The 25,734-nt window shown below is 43.4% G+C and overlaps 1 protein-coding gene and 1 non-coding gene across 2 annotated transcripts in view; both read right to left on the reverse strand.

Annotated features, from left to right (window-relative positions):
• Positions 1-25,734, reverse strand: part of LOC126183910 (muscarinic acetylcholine receptor DM1-like) — a 603,207-nt gene that overhangs the window by 311,128 nt on the left and 266,345 nt on the right. The gene's annotated exons all lie outside the window — the stretch shown is intronic.
• Positions 4,841-4,912, reverse strand: Trnat-agu (transfer RNA threonine (anticodon AGU)). The gene has a single exon. It is a non-coding gene; the product is annotated as a tRNA-Thr (tRNA).

Genomic DNA, 25,734 nt, shown 5'->3' on the forward strand with positions numbered 1-25,734 from the left:
TGTTCCGTTCAACTCCCTGTTATGCCCTGGTTGGGTGAAGTGGAAGTTATCTTGTCGGTGGGTCCCCTGACTGTCGGTCGGTTGGGTTGTCGTCGGATCGTGAATGGTTGGCTCGACTGCCTGTCTCACCAAAGCGAGCGTTAGTTTTTGAATTGCAGGCCGACCCTCGAACATCTGGCCGCCCTTGTGTGGACGCCTTATTATTTTTTTAATTTGTTCTTGTTGCTGGATCTTGTATGGCTTTTAGCCGGTTTTCTGTTTTAAATTATAGTTGTTTTACTCTTAAAGCCTTCAGCCGAGTTTAAATTACTGTTTCACGTAAAGCCTTTGGAATTTTATAATTTTTTTTGAATTTTTAAGTCTTCGGCCTTCAGCCGATTTGAATTTAACTTGTTTACTTCAGTCTGACCAAAGAACTGTTTTAAGATAAGGCTTGTCTTTTAAATTTCTGATTATGCTTGATTTTAAGTTATTGGCCTTCAGCCGTTTTTAAATTAAAGTGGCTTTCTGCCGGTAATTAAGTCCCAAAGATTAAAGCTGGGTGTTTAAAAAACTTTTTGGGCTCTTTTAATGTTTGATCAAATAATAAAGTTGTATGTTCGAGTGTAACTGACAGCTTCTTATTTTGGCCCCTTTCCACAATTTATTCTATCTGTCCTGTCCTGCGGCTTAAGCAGGGCATTTCAGAAAGTTTTATTTTTTGTGCAAACACACTTCTTTAAATGGAGCAATAACTGTTGATATTAATAAACTAAAAGTAGGGTGAATTAGAATGTGAGTGGTGTTTATTGCAGGATTTTAGTGCGAGTCCTTTACGAGATATCGTATTTCGAAAAGTTCCCAGGCCGGCTCTTGTACAATACCTGTGGTAGCACACATTACAGAACAACACAAGTGCAGACACTAGTTATGTGGAATCTGACCAGTAACTAGACAACTGACCATCACAAGTTGTCTTCAAAATGACCGCCCAATACACGCTTCCGGTCTGGTACGAGACGACTGCTGCACATATCACAGCATTTCAGCGGCGGTGGCCGAGCAGACGGCGGTAATTCGTCGTTGCATATTATCGTGTGTAGATGGTATGTCCTTGTGGACAGCATCTTTCAGCTTTTCCCATAGAAAAAAGTCTACAGGCGTCAAATCCGGAGAACTGACCAGCCAAGATACAATCCTCTGCTCCAATCCAACGATTTGGAAAGAATTCGCGAAGACATGCTGTAACATTTTGTATCGGTGGAAGATGGTTTCTGAGCAGCAGACACTGCTCCATTAAAAAAAATGTATGTTTGAACAAACTGTTTTATTACAATTTGTTGATTGGCTAACGATACAAGCCCCTGAGTACCAGTCCATTCTGCGGAAACCGCACATCAGTAGTGTTTCTAACATGTCCGCAATATTTGCGGTTCGAGTTTTATATGATTCACTCTGCAGACACTATGTGATGAAAATGATCTGGACATGTCTATATAATGCTTATTGAACATTAGCGAATCCACCAGCAAAACTGAGGAGGAGAGCCTTTTTTTAAGTAGAGAAGCAATAATAGGAAAATGAGGCAGTCCAGAGAGCTGATTGACTTTTAGCTTGGACTAGCCACCTGAGTAACGAAACTATCAGGGAAATTCCAACGTCTCTACAGCTGCCCAGTTCAACTGTGAAATGGAATCGCGAAGGAGCGACCACAGCTGAAAGAAGGCGATGCAGACCTCATATACTGAAGGACGGGGACCATCGGCTGTTGTAAAAAATTGCATGAAATCAGCTGAATGAATCATTCGTAGGTTTAGAAGTGCTATGAGTTGTCATGCTAGTACAAGACTGTATGTACGGAGTTAAAACAATGACTTCCAATGGTGGAGCAGCTCCTCATGAGCCACATATTTCTGTACTGAGTACTAAGACACACTTGAGGTGGTACAGACAGCAATGTGGGTGACTGAAAACCAGTGACTTGAAGTAACGAACAACGCTACACCCTGTAGCAATCTGATGAAAGGTTTTGGGCCTGGCTGCACATGAAGTGCCCACAGAGAGGTACGGATGAAGTGGTTGGAAAGCGCCAAGCCGTTTCGGCTGGTCACATTTCATTCTTCTTGATACGTAGATTCGAATTAACGTAACTGAATTTATGCTACTTTGTGTTGGATAAAGCGATAACAGTGACTGTTATGGGCAATTTAGTTTCTTTCCTGTGCTATACTATAATTAATCCAGCGCATACTGTTGCAACGATTTCTTTGGGAGAATTTCAAAGCTGCTGCATGTTATAGGTCATGGGACAGAACATTCAGAGTGAAACACAAATGAAACACAGCCCTGCAGATAACGGACGAGGTACTCTGGGAATTATATGTGGCCGACTCAGGCTAGGTAAAAGAGACTGGTGCCGTACGCATTTCCTGCGTGAGATGAGGACCGGACAGAGGGTCTGCGGCTCCAAATAACTCAGGAACAATATCAACCGAGGAGATAGATGCATTAAAAAAGGTGAAGTCCATGTGGAGAACGGTGCTTCTTATAGCCTGTGCACTGTTAGAGAAATGTGTCGTGTGAGCTTTAGTTTTGCAGCGAGGAATTTAGTGAAGCGAGGGGTGACAGGTGGCCTGCGTCAAAGAAACATTCTGTGACATAGACACCTCTTGGCTGTCCTAAAATACACTAAAATAGGTCAAAAATTGTAGCTTGCGTGTTTCCAGCAGACTGTCACCAGGTAACGAAGTTATTTTTTCTCTTTTTCGTTCCCCACGGCTAGAGGAAATTGTGCGAGGAGTTAAAAGACCATCGATTGGTGGCCGCAGTATGACGTCAGTATAAGGTTGCGGTGGAAAATAAAGGGGCGGAAAACGGGCTTATTGGATCTGACGTTTTTCCAGCTTCTGGTGGGAGACTTTTAGCAACAAAACAATTACGCAATTGGCGAAGAAAATTTAACCTTTTAAGAACTGCTAGACGAAATTTTCTTGTTGCGAAACACAGACGGTCTTCGTTTTAACTTCTAAAAATGAAACAGGACACTACCGTTTATGACGTGGAAAAACAGAGGACTGGGATTTTGCACACGGAATGAGAAATGACGGCAGACTTCAAAGGCAGCTTCCCACTGCAACAGAGACTGAGTCCAGTGTTTGATTTGACAGCAGAGCACTTATAGGTATGCATTTGACGGCACCCAGTCTCGCCAGTGACCATCTGCTCACGTTATATGAATGACTGTGCCGAAAGTAACTTGCAGCACCGGCACGTTAGGCGAAACTGAACTTAGCAATTCAACATCATCTTCCGTTTAGCCTTCCCATGTTGGACAGTACTGTTTCACTTGCATGTTAACTTCACTTTCCCTTTCGAGTTACACTTAATGCACAGGCTGGTTGCGATAAATTCGTTAGGAAACGAGAATGCTGTTTAGCGAGTTCAAAGTGTCAAAACTTTGCCAACCATTATTTGGATTTTGTAAAATTAATCTTAATCTATGTTTAATTACTGTGCGCCAAGTTTCCTATAAATTCATAGTTGCACAAGTCATGCTCATGATTAAAGCACTAGCAAACTCTCTGCCATAATTTATATTTTCGAATAAAAGAATTGTGAACACCCCAAATTAATGTTTACTACTAGAGCTGAAAACTCCTAAGACGTTAATTCAATCCGCTGTATAAATTTAATCTAGCACTGATTCTTAAGGATGGATATGTCTCACAGTTGATTCCGCCACAAAGTGTGTTTCGCAGCACTGATTCTTAAGGATGGATATGTCTCACAGTTAATTCCGCCACAAAGTGTGTTTCGCAGCGCTGGGGTTTCACATGGTGTTACGGTAAGCGGAATATTTTTCGATGTTAGAATGTGATCCCCACATAACGCTTAAGATAGCGCTAAATGACGAAGCAGCAAATTTTCTACTGCGAGCATCCACAGCTGTAGACTTGTACCACGATGAAAAAGACCGCAGCCGGCCGGGGTGGCCGAGGAATTCTAGGCGCTTCAGTCTGGAACCGCGCGACCTCTACGGTCGCAGGTTCGAATCCTGCCTCGGTCATGGATGTGTGTGATGTCCTTAGGTTAGTTAGGTTTAAGTAGTTCTAAGTTCTAGGGGACTGATGACCTCAAATGTTAAGTCCATAGTGCTCAGAGCCATTTAAACCATTTTTTTGGAAAAGACCGCTACAGCTGCATGATAAATAAATCACATAGTTCCGCAGCGTTAGAGCCCCATCTTCAGGGATACATATTTGTTTCACAGTTTATTTCAAACGATAACCAGTTGATGACCCAACATTCTCTGTCAGAGCTGGAGAAAGACGCGTTGAGTAAACGTTTGCAGAAAACACTGACACGATCCTTCTGAATGGCAAAGCTCGCGGCAATGGAAGAGCTGTTCGTCGCCTTTGTCAATATCGTTCTCCATAACTTGCGACCCCATCGCATACCCTTTTTGCCACAATTACGCAACAGCTTCGACAAAGGGTACCTGCACCGTCAGCAGGCGTGCCTCTGGGCCTCCGAGGAGGCGCCGTACACCTAACTGGCAGAGGCCGTACCACATCACACTGAACAGAAACCGTGAGCGAGTACACGAGCAATTCCTTTCGCTATTAATGAGTGGAATCGTAAAACAAGTTATGTACCGGGTCCTGCCTAATCAATTACTTATAAAACTGGTCGCGTTACCAGCTTGTATTCAAATGGTTGTAGCACGGAACCGATACTTTTGCGGACATGGGTTTCTGTTCAAAATATTATCTACTCAATCCCCGCTACATGTCCTAGAAGTTTGTAACAGGAATTTCCGAACACCCTGTATATGCACATTGAAGCGACGAATGGAAATTTGTACCGAGGCCGGGATTCGAACCCAGGTCTTCTGCACACTAGGCAGATGAGCTAACCACTACGCCACGCCGGCACAGAGGCTGTGCGCAACTGCGCGGACTGCCTTAGCGTGCCTCTCTCCTCAATCCAGATTTTCGTTTACACCTCAGTCCACTTTGTATTCCTCCTAAACTCGAACAGTGTTGCTGAGGCTCTCCAAGTGTATTGAAATAGCACCTCATCATCGAACGAAACGGGGCATCCTACTTGAAGCCCAGGCGTCGGTGCTTCAGTCAACCGAAACTATACCGTCACAAAGACCCCAAACATCTATGATGCAGCCCGCATCTCGTGGTCGTGAGGTAGCGTTCTCGCTTCCCACGCCCGGGTCCCGGGTTCGATTCCCGGCGGGGTCAGGGATTTTCTCTGCCTCGTGATGGCTGGGTGTTGTGTGCTGTCCTTAGGTTAGTTAGGTTTAAGTAGTTCTAAGTTCTAGGGGACTGATGACCATAGATGTTAAGTCCCATAGTGCTCAGAGCCATTTGAACCATCTATGATGCATACATGTATGCAGACTCAAGCGACGAATGAAAAATTGTGTCAAGGGCAAGTGGGCTGAGGCGTGACGGTGATCAGCTGTGCAAAGCTGCTGCGCCAGGTTGGCGCAGTGGCTAGCTCATGTGCCTACTGTTCACGAGACCTGGCCGGATGCTGAAGTTGTTACAAATTTTCATTCCAAGTTTCAGTCTGCATACATATACCATAGATGTTTGAGACATGAAAATGTCTCCGCAGTAGCGGAAGCAAAACCCCTCTTTGCGGACACCCTCTGATGGTCTTGCTCATCATTTTTTACCCGCGACTTATCATTCGGGCTTTTCCTTCTCGTCGAAGAACACAATTACGTGTTTTAAATTTCTTTATTACAACCCCAGGCTGTGTGCAGTCCGTATAAGTGCTCCGTAGCTGAGAACCCCAACGAACGCCTTGTGTTTTGTGTCTTATGTGGGCATATCCAATCGATTACGAAACATTATATCTGTTCGAGGCGAGACGCCGCGATTATTCGAAGTAGTTCCACCGATACCGTGCTCCGCTTTTTGTCGATATCTGAAGACAGGCGGCGTGAAGTTGGTGTGTTAATTTGAGAAGCGGTTGGGAGACTGCGATGCTCGCTCGCAGCGGCGGGAGTGGTTTTGACGCGGAGGCGCGGCGGACAAAGGCATTGTGGGCCGAGTGCGAGGGCCCGCGCCACCAGCGCCTCGTAACGAGACGCCCTCACGCCGAGGGCCCTCCGCCTTAAACGTCTTCACTTGCCATCTCTCGCTCCCCACCGCACTCCTTTCGATTTGTGCCACTGCCAGCCAGCTCGCTCCGTGCCCGGATTGTCCTAACAAATTAACGATACCGATCTTTAAGTTTAATATTTGCGAAATAATTACTCACTCATTCGTGGAGTTGCAGTCAACAGCTAGCACGGACGAAAGTTTTGGGGCCTTCCTCCCAGAAAGGAGGAAACACTGGTAAGACTTTTCGACGGTATAAGCTAGGAAACCCTCCACCAACTAATGATACCACAGTTTCACGGTACTCGACAATCAGTGTGGGGGTCGTAGTTGGATCTCAACACATCGGAAAAGATCGCGAACTTCTGTACATTCTGCGAGCGGCATTCAATAAGTAATGAAAAACTTTCTCTTCTAAAAGCACGTTGGTTTTAGTCGGCATTCCATCTCGCTATATTATTCAGCACCCTTTTGGCTAAAAAAACCTATTTCTCGATATAATCTCCTTTCAATGCCAAAGCCTTGCGGCATCTCACTGGGAGGGCGTGCATGCTCGCACGGTACCACTCAACTGGTCGATGTCGGGGTCAACGTCTTGTTGCGCCAACGAACTCCCCGTTATCCACGTACTACTTCCCACGGAGTGCATTCTTAACTGGGCAAACCTCGTTGCTGTTTATGGTCGTCTGTTAGGCAGTGAGGAACCCAGCGGTTTCACACCTTTGAATACCCCTACTGGCGGACGAATGTGTCAGCACTACCAACAGAGACGTCCAGTTGAGCAGCGAGGTGTTTGACTGTGAGTGTCCGCACGTTCCTACATCGCAGAAGTCAACTCTGTGTGAGGCCGTCAAGCAAACGGGAGGTCGGACAGGTTTGCACGACCTTGTTGCGATGATGACAGTCGCCTCGGCCAACGACTCATCGTGCTTTTGTTCACTCCTAGATCTCCGTAGACACTCTGCAAGCGCCTCTGAATACCAGCTATGCTCTGGTTTTCCACCAAAAGAAACTCTGCTTGGAACGCACCTCCGTTGGAGACGCCATTTTGAAGTCTACGTATTGCTCTGCTTACTGAACTCCCCTCGTGCTAAGCTGGCGTCTTCACTCGGAGTGGTTTGTTCCAGCACAGTGATAGGCGTGGAATCAGTTCTCGATACTGTACTGTCGCGTGAAGTGGTTAACAACATTACGTAGCATACGCAGAATATTTAGTGACGTACTCTATAGTTCACAACGGATGACAGTGATGTCATTCACGACGTTAGCGTCGATTAAAAGAACAAAACTCACTATCACAAAGTCGTGTGCTCGCAACGATCGACGATTTATAATCCACACGCCAGATAATTTGCATGTGTTACAAAAATAATTTTCATGCGCAATTAATAGCAAATAACTTCCCTACTAAATAATTACTGTGCGCCGGCCGCGGTGGTCTAGCGGTTCTGGCGCTGCAGTCCGGAACCGCGGGACTGCTACGGTCGCAGGTTCGAATCCTGCCTCGGGCATGGGTGTGTGTGATGTCCTTAGGTTAGTTAGGTTTAAGTAGTTCTAAGTTCTAGGGGACTTATGACCTAAGATGTTGACTCCCATAGTGCTCAGAGCCATTTGAACCATTTGAATTACTGTGCGTAGCTCGCAGGCTGCAGCACACGCGGCGGCAAGGCGCGCACACGACGACCAACTGTCAGAGCCATCAATTCCTAGGGAACTGTTTGGCACAGCCCGTCAATGCAACAAAAGATTCGGAATGTTCATATCTTTTCTTATTTTACAGATGCTATTGCCTCATTAATTTTTTAGTAAGTTCAGCCTAATGAGTTTATTGAAAGAGATTCTTATCCGTTTCGTTAATTTTTGCTTGACTCTTGATTAATTAATAAATGGTATTGAAGCTGTAGGCTTCCGCGCAAACCGTACCGCGAGTAGTCAGTCAGGGCGTGTGTTCGACGTCAGTTAAAAAGCAGGATATCATCTAACTGTTGCGCCGTATGTAGGTTCTCACGTGTCAAGTTTCCTTGATAGCAAACACCGATCAGTACCTTCGCGTGACATCAGCTGCCTGCAATGACACGTAGCGTGCTTTGAATGACAATACAGCAATCGTTTCTGCAAGAGCCAGAAATCTTACACACTATAATTTTCTCTGCTAGACACCTCTGTACGTCTGCCGTTGCCTTTCTGTAGCCTATACTGACTACATCATGGAGATAATCCTCACATATGAGTATTACAGCCCGCATCTCGTGGTCGTGCGGTAGCGCTCTCGCTTCCCACGCCCGGGTTCCCGGGTTCGATTCCCGGCGGGGTCAGGGATTTTCTCTGCCTCGTGATGGCTGGGTGTTGTGTGATGTCCTTAGGTTAGTTAGGTTTAAGTAGTTCTAAGTTCTAGGGGACTGATGACCTAAGATGTTAAGTCCCATAGTGCTCAGAGCCATTTTTGAGTATTACAAGCAATTGCGCTTGGTACGTGGACAAGTGAAAGGTAAAACTGAAGAACTATTGGTACCGTATGTCGGCTTCTTGCCTCGACGTGATGATTTTGTGGTGTGTGACGTCATACGAATTCACACACACACAACAGAACAGTGACAGTATTTTCTTCGTCTATATTTTTTGAAAGTAAATTGTAGCAGTAGACCGGTACATGGTGTAGCCCGATTGATAGGTATGGACGAAAGAATACATTTTGGTTATGAGTTGGCGAACTAGTATCTACGGCTCCAGTTAATTAAGAAGTTCTTTGTCTATCAGGGTAATACTGCTTCTTAGACGAAATACGCGATCGCCAGTATTAGAGCGTCCTCATTGGACTTAAAACATTTTCTACACATACATTGCACTATATCTGGGAATGGAACAGGATGAAGTCCAAGAGTGCTAAACCTTGCGAAAAGGTAGATATTCCATCGAAACCGTTTTCCGTCACAGTAAACAAAAACACAGAGTTTATTGGAGGTGGAATCAACGCCATCTCTCTTGGTACAGTGCTGCACTCACATTGGTTTCCACTTACTGATCACATGGCAGTTTCATTCCTTACTGGAAGTAGTACAGGCGTTTCCTAGTTTCAGTAACTGTTTTCAAAATGCTCAAAACATTGATGTAAGTGTCATATTGGTACTTGCTTGGTACTTGCATCTTCAACAATTCCAGCATCTATTTAGCGCATAGCTTTGTCATATTTAACTCTTCATGTAGTGTATACTTTAGTATTTTTCTCCTGATAGGTCGTTGCAGTCACCTATTCCACAAATCTTTACTCACTAATTATTCAAGCCAACGGCGTATCCTTTATCATTTTGTTCACCTGTGGTTGCAGTTTTTAGATAACCTATACATGATGGACATGAGATCATTTTGAATTCAGGGGTCTATTTATTAACTGTTGAAAATGAAAGACTAGAAGACAGTCAGCAACTATGAATGTATTTACGTCGTCAATAAATCGTACAAAAGAATTTCGTGACAGCATGGTACTTTCAATTACGCATTTAAACGGAATAAAGTCAACGAAGCTACCTTGAAGGTTGTGTGAACAAAACTATTCAGAAGATTACGTTAACCAGTCACTTACGCCATTCCTCAACAAGTGACCAAAAGAAACTGAAATTTCATTTATGTAAACGCCGGGTCGAGAAATCTCCATGTTACTTCCGTTCAACATATACGTATCCCTTGAGATTTTACTGAGTGCAACACAACAGAAGCCCTCCTCAATACTATCCCTAGTTTATCCTGAAGAAAACAGCATTTTATGGTCACAGTTTTCATAAATTAATCTTTATTAGGAGATGGATAAGGGGAGGCAAAATTCTTTGTTGAAAGTCGAAATGTCATAAATGCATTTAATCTTCGGCATGAAGTCCTTGTTAATACACATGATTTAACTTGTTCCTATATTAAACGTTTAAAACAAGTATAGTTCTTTCGCTATGAGCAGGGCCAATCAGATTATTATTAACTTTCAATGAAGACATACACACACACACACACACACACACACACACTCACACACACACACACGCACGCACACACACACACACACACACACACACACACAATTACAATTACAAGACAGAGAGGTACCCTCAACACGCTGCTACGAACAGGCCGTATTATTAACTGAACTATCTCAGCGTGTGAAATCTGATAACTAGATTATAGTGTAGCTCCAGTTGCACTTCGTTAATTTCAGATGGACGATGTTTATTTATTTGTCTCAAACTTTTGACGCGCTAAGTCACGAAAAGAGTGGTTTAGGAGTAGATAAGTCAAGTGCAGATAATGTGTAACTTTAATAACTAACACAAGATATTTAAAGGAAAGAGTATTTTCCTCTGTAATTGAGAACGCAGGGCAATAAGACTTTACATACAAAAATAAATTTAATAAAGAGGATAGAATGTTCGTGGGATAAAAAAGGTTATCAGGTTGCATAAAGTTTCATACACGTGTCACTCCTAGGTAAACTCGATTAACATCCAAGGAAAGTATCTAATTTGTGATCATCTTTAATTTTCAACGATATTTTATTGCTCATCGAATAGTGTTCAAAAGTAGATAAAGATTAAAAATGTCAAAAAATTTTAATTTACCAGAACTTATTCATAATTCTTCTGGTAAACAATACAGTATCGTCCAATGTTTTCCTGTACAGTGTTCTGTCTCTGATGATTTTTTGTCGAGTGCAAATAATCTGTACAAATAGAGAATCTAACTAGTTTTAAAATTAAGGAAGAAGATCAGTGATTTTAAGTCTTCTAAATGCTTTGGACTTCTGATTCACATGGAAGAGGCGTAACACCCACTGAAGGAACGGATGAATTACATCAAATAATTTGCAATAACTTCCTGTATGAATGAAAAACAAAAATCATGGAGAGTAAGTAAGGAATTGCCATTTAAACCACTCAGCATTAAATTATGGCGTAAACGATATCTGATTTCCGAATTGGATACGAACTTCATTGGAAAATGGTCTCTTAATTCTTCATGACTCATTTATAAAGGGCCGGCCGCGGTGGTCTAGTGGTTCTAGGCGCGCAGTCCGGAACCGCGGGACTGCTACGGTCGCAGGTTCAAATCCTGCCTCGGGCATGGATGTGTGTGATGTCCTTAGGTTAGTTAGGTTTAAGTAGTTCTAAGTTCTAGGGGACTGATGACCACAGAAGTTAAATCCCATAGTGCTCAGAGCCATTCGAACCCATTTATAAAGTGAACTGAGTCATAAATGATTGCCCCCGCTTGAAAACGGTGAGTGGAAAGTGAGAAGAACCAGGTGCAATTTATTACGAAAATAATAATATTCCTTTAGTGACCGGACGAATAGGTTAATTTATGTGCGATTACTTCTGAAACTTCTGCACCACGGGAAGCTTCAGCTTCCGGTGACAGTTAAAAATACCTTTCCCTGTTTAAATAATAACAGATCAAGAAAAACGATGCACTGTATCACGATAGGGATAACATTCGTTTACAGCAGAAATTCAGTTAGCTCAAAAACAAAAAAAAGGACAGAAACTTATGTTGGTGTATCTGCTACTCACATACTTAAGTTCCAAACAAACGCCCGTAACTACTGATGTACTCTCAGCCTAATGACGAGTAGTGGTGCAGATATTGTTACAGAATACGGGAATAACTAGATATTTTTCCAGTAACCAGTACTTGACTGAGAAGTACCTGTCAGAAAAGCATCAATGAACTAGTTGCAACGACTGAGATCGGTAGTAATCGCCTCCTTCGTGAGCACATGTGGAATGACATGAACAAGGAGAACGAACACGTCGAGGAGAATGAAACTCGGTAAACGGGGCTCTATAATCCAACCTGCAAGTTATTCAGGAAAGCAGGCCCATTTCCAGGTGAACGCACAATTGCATGTAAGCTCCATGTGGAAATAATTGAATCTGACGCAAGTTATGTGTAGTATGAAGGGGAAGGAGATCGATATCTCTTGTAGAAGAGCACAGATACCTCCCTTGCTACTAAAAGCTCCGAAAAACAGTTTTCGTGATTTAGTTTCAATGTCGTAATAAGTGAAAGTAAATGATTAACATTTTAGACTAGAGAATACTATTTTAAAAATTGGAACAATCGTCAAATCAGGGATTGATTCACCTATCACGGACATGTTTTTATTGGAGGTGGTATGCTGTTGCGTTCCTGCTGCTAGGGGCTGTTTTATTTATTTTTTCCATTTCATATATTTTACTTGGCAAGTTATCGATCCGCTGTTAAGTTTAATCACACAACTTCAGTGTTGCTCTCTCCGTTCACAGATTATAATTTACATGAAATATGATACAAAACACAAACAGGACCTGTGAAAGATGATAATGACGCTGTGCCTGCCGGAGTGACCGAGCGGTTCTAGGCGCTACAATCTGGAACCGTGTGACCGCTACGGTCGCTGGTTCGAATCCTGCCTCGGGCAGTTAGGTTTAATTAGTTCTAAGTTCTAGGGGGCTGATGACCTCCGAAGTTGAGTCCCATAGTGCTCAGAGCCATTTGAACCATAATGACCCTTCAATACAGTCGTAAAACTGTTCAGACTTTTGTTAAACAACATTACTAAGAATATTAATAGCGATAATTGCAATAATTATAGTTTATAGGCATGTTGAAGGATCAGTAATACTTAGGTCGAGAAATGATAATAATAATGACGATATAACAATAAGGAAAAATTTTTACTACGTGTAGCATCAACAAGCACAAAATAAAAAAGGCAAAACTTGAGAGGAGAAAAGAGAACTATTGCGAAGGGATGAGTGTTTGTACAGATTAGCGAAGAGATAAGGGTGGCAGAAGAGAAGCCAAAAGTAATGAAAAGAGAAACAAGGATATCCTTCTTAGTTGGATTGTGATAAAATTCTTTCTCCGCCATTACCTTCAAGTCGGCGCTGCGGTGATAGTATAATGCTCTTTAGATTTTGCTTATATTGTGTATTGTGCTAGATTAGTCACTGCTTATTTATCATTTCGGTTATTTACGCTATTAAAATAACATCAGAGAGCGTAGACACCGATGGACGTGCTGGTCTAGTAGGCATAGCATTAGGCTGCGAAATTCTAAGTGTCGGGTTCAGTCTGAATACCGGATTGGGGTGGGGATTTTTCCATATAGGACGGCCACAGCTCCACTCAGCCTGCTATCAAGTGGGTACCGAGCACCTTTCAGGAGTTAAAAGGCGGCTGGTGCGATAGGCCTGCCAGTGCCCCACGAAAAAAGCCTGTACTCCAGAATGAGATTTTCACTCTGCAGCGGAGTGTGCGTTGATGAGAAACTTCCTGCCAGATTAAAACTGTATGCCACACCGAGACTCGAACTCGGGACCTTTGCCTTTCGGGGGCAAATGCTCTACCAACTGAGCTCCCCAAACACGGCTCAAGCCCCGTCCTCACAGCTTTACTTCTGCCAGTACCTCGTCTCCTACTTTCCAAACTTTACAGAAGCTCTTCTGTGAACCGTGATTCGTCACTCCACACAACGTTTCTCCACTGTTCAATCGTCCAATCATTACGCTCCTTACACCAAGCGAGGAGTCGTTTGGCATTTACCGGCGTGATGTGTGGCTTATGAGCAGCCGCTCGACGATTAAATCCAAGTTTTCTCACCTCTCGCCTAACTGTCATCGTACTTTCAGTGGATCCTGATGCAGTTTACAATTCCTGTGTGATGGTCTGGATAGATGTCTGCGTGTTACTCATTACGACCCTCTTTAACTGTCGACGGTGTCTGTCAGTCAACAGGCGAGGTCGGCCTGTACACTTTTGTGCTTTATGTGTCCCTTTATGTTTCCACTTCACTATCACTTCGGAAGCAGTGGACCTAGGGATGTTTAGGAGGGTGAAAATCTCGCGTACAGACGTATGACACAAGGGACACCCAATCACCTGACCACTTTCGGAGTCCGTGGGTGCCGCGGAGCGCCCCATTGTGCTCTCTCATGATGTCTAATGACTACTGAGATCGCTGATATGGAGTACCTGGCAGTAGGTGGCAGCACAATGCACCTAATATGAAAAACGTATGTTTTTGGGGGCGTCTGGTTACTTTTGATCACATAGTGTATGTATATGAAATGGTACACTAAAAAGCAAAAGAATGAATGTAAAGAGTAAAATAATTGGTTAAAACTTGAAACAAATATAATTAAAATAAATAAATATTCTAATAATGACTGTTAAGATATTTCAATAGGAATGGTTAAAATACTTTCAAGACACATTGTGTATTGCTTATCTTCCAAAATTGGTATTACAGAAATCAGGTTTATTACACACGTATGTATGTCGCTTGAAAGCATCTTTAATCTATATTGTAACACAAGATTTCATTTTTTAAAATTAATTAAACGTGGTGTGGTATTTTGCAAAATTTCAAATTATTAGAAAATTCGTTTATACAGTTTGCAGGAACTTTAATTTCGTATCAACTTTTATATGAGAATCTTTTTTTTTTTTTTACTTTTGGGAATATTCCCTCGTTAGTGAGAAATGACCAATGAGCTGCAGCAATATGACTAAATAAGTCATTAGTGTATTTTTGAAATCTGAGAAATTTGAAAATTGTAAGTTATTCTGTGGCAAATTATTTCATAGTTGAGTACTTATAACTTTGAAGGACATTAAGGAAGACATAAAATAATTTAGAACGTAACGTACATTGTCTTGTACACCAGTCTATATTAGAAGGCATTTCTATCGAATTGTGATAACTGAGGGACAAACATTCAAGATCAAGTTGTACGCAGACATAGCTAGGTGATTCACAGTCAGGATTCCTAACCGGAAGGAGGGGAGCGCAAGCTCCCCGCTTATGGTCAGCATATTTATTTAGTTTTCTGTGAACCGCTTTATAATGTAATTGGCGGGACGCTGCCATTGTGATTTTAGTTAGGAATCATATCACGGTTGCTACAAACAATATACAGGAATAGACGCGGCGTAATTTAACTAATAACCTCAACTGTGACTCCCGCTGAATGAAAATGGCTCTGGAACTTAGTTACCTCCTGCCCTGGGCAGTAGAGTGGCTTCTCGTGACGCAAACATGGGAAGAGCTAGTATTAAAAATAGCGTTACTGACCGAGAATTTGCACTCCATAACTCAGACGTATTAAGCAACAGATTATGATTATGTTTGACGATACGTATCTTTTCTCGTTCTCATGTTAAAAAGAACAACAAAAAATAGAAACCTGTAAGACTTGCTCCGTTAAGAGTGTCATAGCGTTAACTTGGATGGTAATTGCTGTTGTTAGTAATGATCGAAACTATCTTATTTCAGTAGTTCAGAAAGTTCGATATTAACTTTCTGCTTGACATATTACTACCTGAGCACAAAATTAAATTAAATGTGTATATGCCTGTTTAAAATTATTAATAAATTCCCAAAGTACTTTTAGGGCAATTTCTGTTACGATGGTAACGTTTTGGCATTTTCCTCTAAAACCCGTAGTTCTCAACTATTCGTTATTTGGCAGGAACTCTCACTAATCGTCCTATCTTCATTCCCAACACAGAAGCCTTGAAATGTGGCTAGTTTTAATGGCCTTCTGATTCAGAAATTGCATCGACAGAAGATAAGTAGTTAATAGCACGCGATTTTTTAACACAGAGATTGTTTGTAACGTAACAAAGAGATTCTTCGCATAGCTGAATTCGGTAATAACCTCCATTGTAACGGTATTAACGCTAAGGTTGAATATTTTTATATATTGAATTGTGGATCTTGTGTAGAGGTTGAAAGTACACGAAACTCCCTCATATTCCCTCACAAGTGGGCGTTAAGTGATGTACGGCACATGAATTAACCAAATTACGGCGACGCTAATCATCAGCCCACTATCACATTACACATTCCGTAATGCTTTCTTCGAATAAAATATCGCTAACTCATTCATATCCAATCTGAGCTTGTGCTCCCTCTCTAATGGTCTCGATGTCGTTAAGACGTTATACTCTAATATTTCTTTGCTCCTTGACGTATCTAGTGAAAATCACAATTGAGATGAGTTATTTTGTCAGAGAGCCGGGGCTACTATCTACCTCTTGCAGCTATTTAAGAGCAAAGACATAGCAATGAAAGATGTTGCATAAGCAAGTTTTCTTTTTTTAGGGCCGCGTTATTCTGTAAAGTAGCTGTGACACCGACAACGGCGTTTCGAAAACGCTTGGAGTGGCCTCCCTCCGGATAGACTAGACCCAAAAACGTCTAACAGACCCATAATGAGATGACTGTAACAGTGGCTGAAACATCAGCATTATCCATTATCACTTATTTTACGAGGGGCTTTCAAAAGTTATGGAATGCCTAGTAATGCTGCACTGCAATTCAAAGTGAAGCAGTTACATGGCAGAGTTTTTCCAGCATAGGCACCTAGTCACTGTGAAGAAAGATCGGAACATTCTAGCATTCGATTAGTTCCTGGACGGCAAAAATCTGCTCCTTGGTCACGGAGCCATTTGAAAACCTATGTCTGAATTTCTTCATCGTGGAAAATTTCTTTCCGCCCCGATGTTCTTTCACCTCACGGAAAAGATGGAAATTGTATGGCGAAAGATCTGGACTCCCCGATCGCCATCGTCGACGCCTGTGCGAGCTTGGTCAGATCGTTGACATTATTTCATTACGGCTGAATAAACTTTGTGTGCAGTTTAGACTCTCTGCTCACAAGAATGGCACTGTCCCACGTACTTCAAATTTGATATTTCTAGTCGTCGCATCGCAGCAGAACTGCCTGCTGGAAACCGGGAACATGTACTCTCTTCCGACAATGCGCCACACTTGTTGCGCAGTGGGTTTAGAGTGGGATAATATGTATAACTTACCACCTGATTTCCCTATGTACAGTACCACGCGGCTCAAAATCCAGGAAGCCACTATCTTTTCTGGTTGGTAGCAGGAGCCTACGCACTTACGTTGCAGACTGGACCTTTTAAGTTGTTACAATGGACACGGACACGAAGTACTAGTCTCTTAATCACTAATATTTAATGACAATGGAGAATGACTTTCTGGGATTTTATGTGAAATGAAGACACACATCTTTCGGAACATGGAAACTATTTTCATTAGCTGGAGGTGAGGTGTATAAGATGAAAGGATGTAAGTCACAAGGACAATCGTACCACAATAGCACTTGACTTTTTTCGCATACAAAGTTTTGTCACTGGTAAACGGAAGAAACCTGAGGAAAACATTCCTGTAATAAAAGCCGCGACAATTGTTTTGCTTTGGCACATTTAACTGCAGAGCCACCTAACCACGTTATGACCTCATTCGTAATAATCTTACTCTTTTTTTGTAGTAAGAGATTTTTCACATCACAGCACTGCAATAATAGAAGCCGGATATCATATACGGGTTTTGCTTCCTACGTTGCTTCCACGTGAGCTCACGGTCAAATTTAAACTCACTGATTGGTCAACGGGTTTTACACCATCTCCCATATAAGTTCAGCTTCCCACATGTCTGGTGAATAAACAGAAAGGGAGTAAAGCTTTACCTAATGTACTACGAACACAGAACGGACGTTTTGTCTTACAAACAGTTACGTGTTGTGTTACGGAAACTGAAAGGAACAAAGACTACAAACATTTACTGCTCATACACGTGACACAGGGACTGCTGGTGAGATGGCCCACAAGTTGCAACACTTGAGATCAGGATTAATATTTAATGACTCCTTTCCATCGTGTATAGATTCTGTTCTCTACAGTTCTCCGAAGCGCATAGTGCAATACGGTACTTACCAATATATCATCTGATTCGTAACCTATAACAATTGTAAGTAACGAGAAGAAGAATTAATTTGAAAATAAGCCATGTTTAACAATTCGTAGGTCTTAATCTGGGCTAAATTTGAGTAACCCATTGCTCTGTCATAAATAAATGTGTAAAAGTTTGTACATTGTCTTGGAAGTGGATGTCACCCAGTTTTGGAGGCAGGCAATTTCTCAGCAGAGCTTTTTAATTCCTAAGAAGTGACCATACTGTGTTTTGTGAAAGCTACAAAATGTACTTGTAGCCGTATCATTAGTAAGTCCTGAATGAATCAATATTACAAATACACTGAGGAACCAAAAAAAAAATATTATAGCCGGCCGCGGTGATCTAGCGGTTCTGGCGCTGCAGTCCGGAACCGCGGGACTGCTACGGTCGCAGGTTCGAATCCTGCCTCGGGCATGGGTGTGTGTGATGTCCTTAGGTTAGTTAGGTTTAAGTAGTTCTAAGTTCTAGGGGACTTATGACCTAAGATGTTGAGTCCCATAGTGCTCAGAGCCATTTTTGAACCAAAAAATTATAACTATCTGCATAATATTATTTTACAGCTTAGATTTTCCGTGTCACGGATTCGACAAATCCTTGTTAGGTTTACGGCGGTACATGATGCCATATATCTGCGCAATAGTCACCCATTTCTCCTAAATTACGGGCCACGGGGTTACTGTGGTAGCTGACTTGGTGTCAAATAGCGTTCCATTGTGTTCCACAGACTTCAGCTCACGCCAGTTTAGTGTCCAAGACGTTAACGTTCTCGTCGAATTTCTGTAGTACAAGCGTGGCCTCGTGAGACCGTTAGTTATCCTGATGGAAGATACCACCGCCATCGGGGGAGACACAAACCACGAAGGGACGCAGGTGGTTCGGAATGAAGTTCACTTGGTCCACAGCACTCATAGTGCCATCGATTACTATCACAAGTCCCAGGGGATCCCAATTGCATGTCCCCCACGGCAAAATATTGCCCTCTCCAGCATTCTTCAGCTGCACAGTAAATGTTTGGAGCAGCCGTTCATCTGGATGACGACGTATCTGGACAAGAACATCGTCGCCGGCCGGTGTGGCCGTGCGGTTAAAGACGCTTCAGTCTGGAACCGCGTGACCGCTACGGTCGCAGGTTCGAATCCTGCCTCGGGCATGGATGTGTGTGATGTCCTTCGGTTAGTTAGGGTTCAAAATGGCTCTGAGCACTATGGGACTCAACATCTCAGGTCATAAGTCCCCTAGAACTTAGAACTACTTAAACCTAACCAACCTAAGGACATCACACACACCCATGCCCGAGGCAGGATTCGAACCTGCGACCGTAGCATTCCCGCGGTTCCGGACTGCAGCGCCAGAACCGCTAGACCACCGCGGCCGGCAGTTAGTTAGGGTTAAGTAGTTCTAAGTTCTAGGGGACTGATGACCACAGAAGTTAAGTCCCATAGTGCTCAGAGCCATTTGAACCATTTTTTTTAGAACATCGTCTTGTTATACCAAAAGAGATATTATTAGTTCGTACAAACGCAGACTGCGGCGACGAATGAAAATTTGTACGGAGCCCCGGATTCGAACGCGGGTCTCTTGTTCAGTCGGCAGATACGCTAATCACTGCTTCACCCTTGCACTGTGGCTTTAGAACAACTGTGCCCTAGCACGCCTCCCTCCTTAATCCAAATTTCTATTCACGCCTCAGCTCACTTGAGACTTGAAAAAGTCTCGGGAAACCTAGAGTATCATTTGATTAAAAGCACCTATGCGTGGCTTTCAGGCAGGATGCCTTGTTTCACTCTATACTGAGATGCAATTCCAGTGCAGCTGAAGAGTCTCTGCAATGCTGTCCTAGTTTAGGTGGAATATCAAGTCGGCTGAGGCGTGACTAGAAACGTGCTAGAGCAGTCGGTGCAGTTGTGCAAGGGCACTGTGCCAGGGAGGCGCAGTGGTTAGCGGATCTTCCTAGTGAGCAAGAGACATGGGTTCGAATCCCGGTGCAAATTTTCATTAGTCGCTTCAGTTGCATATATACACCATACAATGAAGCGCCCAAGAGACTGGTAAAGGGCATGCGTATTCAAATACAGAATATGGCGCTACGGTCGGCAATGCCTACATAAGACATCAAGTGTCGTTAGCAGTTGTCAGATCGGTTACTGCTGCTACAATGGCAGGTTACCAAGATTTAAGTGAGTTTGAACACGGTGTTATAGTTGGCGCACGGGCAATGGGACAAATCATCTCCGAGGTAGCGATGAAATGGGGATTTTCCCGTACGACCATTTCATGAACGTACCGTGAATACCAGGAATTCGATAAATAATCAAATCTCCGACATCGCTGTTGCCGGAAAAAGATCCTGCAAGAACGGGACCAACGGCGACTGAAGAGAATCGTTCACCGTGACAGAAATGTAGCCTTTCCGCAAATTACTGCAGATTTCAATGCTGGGCCATCAACGAGTGTCAGCGTACGAACCATTCAACGAAACATCACCGATAAGGGCTTTCGCAGCCGAAGACCCACTCGTGAACCGTTGATGACAGCACGACACAATGTTTTGCGACTCGCATGGGCCCGTCGACACTGGCATTGGACTGTTGATGACTGGAAACATGTTGCCTTGTCGGACGAGTCTCGTTTGAAATTGTATCGAGCCGATGGACGTGTACGGGTATGGAGACAACCTCGTGAAACCATGGACCCTGCACGTCAGCAAGGGACTGTTCAAGCTGGTGGAACCTCTGTAATGGTGTGGTTCGTGGGAAGTTGCAGTAATATGGGACGCCTGATACGTCTAGATACGTTATATTATACAATATATTATATTATACAATATATATTATACAATATATATAAATGACCTAGTAGATAGTGTCGGAAGTTCCATGCGGCTTTTCGCGGATGATGCTGTAGTATACAGAGAAGTTGCAGCATTAGAAAATTGTAGCGAAATGCAGGAAGATCTGCAGCGGATAGGCACTTGGTGCAGGGAGTGGCAACTGACCCTTAACATAGACAAATGTAATGTATTGCGAATACATAGAAAGAAGGATCCTTTATTGTATGATTATATGATAGCGGAACAAACACTGGTAGCAGTTACTTCTGTAAAATATCTGGGAGTATGCGTTCGGAACGATTTGAAGTGGAATGATCATATAAAATTAATTGTTGGTAAGGCGGATGCCAGGCTGAGATTCATTGGGAGAGTCCTTAGAAAATGTAGTCCATCAACAAAGGAGGTGGCTTACAAAACACTCGTTCGACCTATACTTGAGTATTGCTCATCAGTGTGGGATCCGCACCAGATCGGGTTGACGGAGGAGATAGAGAAGATCCAAAGAAGAGCGGCGCGTTTCGTCACAGGGTTATTTGGTAACCGTGATAGCGTTACGGAGATGTTTAACAAACTCAAGTGGCAGACTCTGCAAGAGAGGCGCTCTGCATCGCGGTGTAGCTTGCTCGCCAGGTTTCGAGAGGGTGCGTTTCTGAATGAGGTATCGAATATATTGCTTCCCCCTACTTATACCACCCGAGGAGATCACGAATGTAAAATTAGAGAGATTAGAGCGCGCACAGAGGCCTTCAGACAGTCGTTCTTCCCGCGAACCATACGCGACTGGAACAGGAAAGGGAGGTAATGACAGTGGCACGTAAAGTGCCCTCCGCCACACACCGTTGGGTGGCTTGCGGAGTATAAATGTAGAATGTAGAATATAGACACTGACAGGTGACAAGTACGCAAGCACCCTGTCTTGTCACCTGTATACATTCCTATCCATTGTGCTTTCCGACGGACTTTAGCGAGTCAAGTAGAACAATGTAACACCTCACACGTCCAGAACTGCTACAGAGTGGTTCCAGGAACACTCTTCTGAGATTAAACACTTTCGCTGGCCACCAAACTCCCCAGACATGAACATTATTGAGCATACCTGGGATGCCTTGCAATCTGCTGGTCAGAAGAGATCTCCAACCCCTCGTACTCTCGTGGATATAGGGACAGTGCTACAGGATTTATGGTGTCAATTCCCTCCAGCTCTACTTGAGACATTAGTCGACTCCATGTCACGTCGTGTTGCTGCACTTATGCGTGCTCGCAGGGGCCCTAAGTGATATTAGGCAAGTGTAACAGATTCTTTGGCTCTTCAGTGTAGATGTCTGGGACTTGAAAGGTCTGTGGAACCATATAGTTTATATAAATTGTTCGATCAGGCGACACTTTCTACTGGTCCTCCGTACAATATCGATAATCCCGTACCCGCTCCAGTCGTAACACACGACGTCATTGGGTTACCATTAGAACGCATAGGGGTCCTCTCCTGTGGAGCTCCGTTTTCAGCTACGTACACTCAACGGTGTGCTACGAAACACTAGCACCAGCAGTAGCACTGTAGTTCATCGTCAGATCCGCCACAGATCGTCGTCTATCATGCTCAGCACAGCAGCAAGCGTCCGACCTCCATGTCCTGTGATGAGGTATGGAGGTACAGTACCAGATCTGCCGTCACCGAGACGGATGTTCCCAGACGCTGATCCATACCAATCTGCCCTTTATCAGGGTCGCTTGTCTTGCTGAACATACCCACTTGCGGTGCCCCTTATCCATCAGATGATTTCTATACGTCTATTCTTAGGTTATATCCTTTTCTTATAGCTTCATTTGCTCGCATTGACGCCAGAAGGATTAAGTTCTGTTTGCCAGGCGTAGTGTTCACGACCAGCAATGTATGTCGCTACATTTTACTGCATACCATTGCGTTACAGCTTAGAAAAAATCGGCGTTAGAACTGCTGAATGAATTAGTTATTTAGCAATTTCAAACAATTGAATTCATTGCATCAACAATATGACCGTACGGCTATCTACTGGTGACCGAGAAAGGCTTTCAGCTAGAAGGGGGAAACGGAGCAGGGTTGACGCTGAATATTAATAAAAGGGACGCGCTACAATACCCATGAAAACATTTTAAATCTTTCATGGGGATTTGCTGCGTACGAATACGACCATCAGTGAAAGTTTAACAGACATCTGAGCATAGTTCTCTCGTTTCTTTTTCAGACATGTCTCTTGACTGGACTGATGCCTTCATCAATCTCTTCCTCTGCTGCAATAATTGTTTCTCATCTCTGCGTAACTACTTCAAGTAACATGTCCTGTAATCTGTCTCTCGTAATCTTGTCTTCGTTGGCTCCTAAAATGATTCCACTGAAGTGGAAGTGTAGCAGAAGTTCCTCTAACCTTTCATTTCCGGCAACGTTTTTCTATTGAATTTCTCTTTTCCTAGGCTTCGTAGTATCACTTCGTTTCGTACTGTATTTGCCGATATTTTCTTGATATTGTTTGACAGCGTCACACTTCAATTTCATTCGTTCCCTCTTCTCCACATTTCACGAAATTCCATGTTTCAGCTCCACACAGTGATGTGCTCCAAATATACTTTTTCAGTAAGTTTTCCGCGATTCCGTATCAAGGATTAACTACTCTAATAAAGAAAGCGTGTGTAATTTTACAGCCTATACAGAATTAAATAAACTTTAGAGCTAATTTGTTGACTATCAAAACGTTTTACACGTTTTACGATTTGATTGCTTCTTGGTTAATAATCAGAGCATGTATGCCCGCATTCTACTAATTGACGTCGGAGGCAACGTCTTGCTGCCTCAATAACCTTCCGATCATTCACGTTCTGCTTCTCGCAGAGTGTATTCTTCGTTAGGCGTCTCTGGCGTGCAGACTTCTGTGAGGCCTTGCGTTTTTATGCGGAAACAACAGTACGTTTACATTTTTGTGCTGACGAACACGCTGAAGTCGTTTCTTCAATCTGAGGGTAGCACTGTACACTTCAGAACTGATCGTTGTATCATAAAGGGAGGAGATCAAACAGAATAATCCCATTAGAATCCCAGGAGACCGTCGCCATGACTTTACCGGGTAAGGGTGCGGCTTTGAACATTTTATTCGGAGGAGTGGTGGTGTGGTACCACTACTGTACTGCTGTTTTGTATCTGGTTCGAGGTAATGAACCCATGTTTCATCACCTGCGTCGATCTTCGACAGAAAACTGTCACAATTCGCTTCGTAATGTGCAAGGAATACCGCACAGATGACCTTTCGTTACATTTCACGGTCTTCAGTTGGGAAGCGAGAAACCCAGCGTTCACATCCCTTTTAGTATCCCAACTGATGGAACAGTGTGTCAGCACTACCAACAGAGACGTCCATTTGAGCAGCGAGGTGTCTGATTGTTATCCGTTGATCACCTCGAATGAGAGTGTCCGCACGTTCCAACACTGAAGAAGTCAAAGCCGTGTTCGGCCGTCCTGCAAGAAGGGGAACGGACAGGTCTCCACGACAGAAGCCTCACCATTCCGCCAAAAGAAACTCAGTGACAGCTCTCTGCTTGAATCGCACCTCAGCTATAGACGCTGCTGTGAAGTCTACGTATAGTGCCGCCACCTACCGTTCACGAAGCTATATGGGCTGAAGTGCGAATATTCCACGATGTCCCACAACAAATTCCGAATTTTTCTCAAATGAAATTGCCCGAGAAAAAATGTGTTACAATACTTATTTTTCTTTGTCAAAGAGAGAGAGATTGTTATTATAGGAATTACTCGTAGTATATAACCATACACGTATGAACTGCGCAAACCACTGTTATTGGAATGTGTCTCATACCAATATTAACTAGCCTTATTCCATTCGTATCACGGAAGAGGGGAAAGTTCGTGTCAAATGTCTCCATACATGCTCTAATCTCATCTTATTCGCAGGATTTCTACGCGATATATACACTCAAGAGCCAAAGAAACTTGTACACCTACCTAATATCGTGTAGGGCCCCCGCGAGCACGCAGAAGTGCAGCAACATGACATTTCATGGATTCGACTAATGTCTCAAGTAGTGCCGAAGAGAATTGACACAATGAATCATGCAGGGCTCTCCATAAATCCGTAAGAATACGAGGGGATGGAGATCTCTTCTGAACTGCATACTGCAAGGCATCCCAGGTATACTCAATAATGTTTATGTCTGGGGAGTTTTGTGACCAGCGGAAGTGTTTAAACTCAGATGAGTGTTTCTGGAGCCTCTCTGTATGCGGTGTTGCATTGTCCTCCTGGAATTGCCCGAATCCGTGGGAATGCACAACGGATAGGAATGGGTGCAGGTGATAAGACAGGGTGCTTGCGTACTTGTCACCTGTCAGCGTCGTATCCAGACGTATCAGGGGTCCCATATCACTCCAACTGCACATGACCCACACCATTACAGAGGTTGCAACAGCTTGAACAGTCACTTTCTTATATACAGGGTCCATGGATTCACGAGGTTGTCTCCATACCCGTACACGTCCATCGATACAATTTGAAACGAGACTTGTCCGACCAGGCAACATGTTTCCTGTCATCAACAGTCCAATGTCGGTGCCGACGGGCCAATGCGAGTCGCAAAACTTTGTGTCGTGCTGTCATCAAGGGTACACGAGTGGGCCTTCGGCAGCGAAAGCCCATATCGATGATGTTTCGTTGAATAGTTCGTACGCTGACACTTGTTGATGTCCCAACATTGAAATCTGCAGTAATTTGCGGAAAGGCTGCATTTCTGTTAAGGTGAACGATTCTCATCAGTCGTCGTTGGTCCCGTTCTTGTAGTATCTTTTTCAGGCAGCAGCGATGTCGAAGATTTGATTATTTACTGAATTCCTGATATTCACGATACATTTGTGAAATGGTCGTACGGGAAAATCCCCATTTCATCGTTACCTCGGATAGGACTTGCTCCATCGCTCGTGGGCCGACTATACCACAACGTTCAAGCTCACTTAAATCTCGATAACCTTCCATTGT

This window comes from Schistocerca cancellata, chromosome 4 (assembly GCF_023864275.1).
Source record: "Schistocerca cancellata isolate TAMUIC-IGC-003103 chromosome 4, iqSchCanc2.1, whole genome shotgun sequence".
Lineage (NCBI taxonomy): Eukaryota > Metazoa > Arthropoda > Insecta > Orthoptera > Acrididae > Schistocerca > Schistocerca cancellata.